The sequence below is a fragment of the Galeopterus variegatus genome, unplaced genomic scaffold (genome assembly GCF_000696425.1).
Source record: "Galeopterus variegatus unplaced genomic scaffold, G_variegatus-3.0.2 Scaffold3734, whole genome shotgun sequence".
Lineage (NCBI taxonomy): Eukaryota > Metazoa > Chordata > Mammalia > Dermoptera > Cynocephalidae > Galeopterus > Galeopterus variegatus.
The window spans coordinates 218,320-219,796 of NW_007729845.1; positions in this window are offsets into that span (position 1 = coordinate 218,320).

Below are 1,477 nucleotides of genomic sequence, written 5' to 3' on the forward strand. Positions count from 1 at the left end.
GAGTTGACAAGTCTTTAAAGTTACAAATAGATCTTTGAGAGGCTGATGAAACTACGGAAATCCTCCCCCAAGTAATATGTACATGCACATACACACCAACTGTGTACACAATTTCAGGTAACCTATGAGTCAATAGGATCTTAACCAATAGGAACAGAAGTGACTTGCCCAGGGTCACATGCTAGTTAGAGGACCAGGATTGCACGCATCCACATCCCCTGTCTTCTGATGTAGCGTATTTCACGCTCTCACATTCTATGCACTGGAAAAAAAGCCTGTCCTCGTGAGTCAACAAAACTGTAAGCTCTATGAGGGCAAGCCCTGTTCCTCAACTGAGCACGTAAGTGCCCAATAAATCAGTGACTCATTCACTTATTGATGGAGAGGAGTAAAAACAAAACAACAAACAGATGAAGAATCGTTATCAACAGTTTTGTTTTTAATAATGCCATTTTATGCTTCTGACTCTTGGCACACTTGAACTTCTACTCAACTTGTTCCAAAACAAATGATTTTTATACACACACACACACACACACACACACACACNTCTTTGGTTGCTAGCAACAAAAGCTGACTGGCTAACTTAGAGAGAAAGGAAGAAGGTACCAAAGGGCATGGGGTAACTCATAAAATTAGAAGAAAAGCTGAAAAATTAGGTCTTGCGAAACAACATGAACCAAGGCAAGGTTAGAGGATGTGGGTAGCAGAATCGAATGGGAGATCCATTCCATTAGAACCAAACGGATGAATATACACTGACCACTTTCAATCTTGTATTCCTCAGCTAAGACTTCTGCTGTGGGGAGAGAGCCCTGACTGACCAGCCAGGGTCATAAAACAACCTCTTGGTGAGAGCAGGGTAGGCATCTTAACTGACAGTCCCAACAAGACTGTTAGCCCCAAATGGGAAAATGTTTTGCAAAATTGGGGTGTTGTTACCTGAAGAAAGAAAATGATGGCTATAAGAAGAGCTGGGTTTGAGCACATTCCACTGAAGAAAGAGAAACTAAAACTGAATACAGGGAATAGCTGAAGATGAAGGAACCAGAGGGGTGGGTGAAGAAGAAATTTCAAGGTCCTGTGTTTTCTGGTTTAGTGTATACTTCTTTGTCACAGCACGGCCCCAGACATCACACTCAACTCACTTCTTTGTCCAGCAGTCTACCCCATCCTCCTTATAAGAGATCTGAAATGTCTGCCATAAGACTCAGAATATCCATCTGTCACTTGAACTTGAGTTCTTATTACTGCTCAGCTCACTGAGCTACGATTTCCTCATCTTTAGAGTGGGTACAATCACCCCTCAGACCATACCTTCCATGACTGCTTTGACATGCTCCTGAGTCCCCTCAGTAACCAATCCTGTCCGAGTACTAGATGACCTGTGAAAAGGGAGCAGGACCCCATCTTAAACTTTCCCAGTGATGCTGGCAGTTTGCCTCTTAAATAAAGGAGGAAAAAGTCCTTTTAAGCT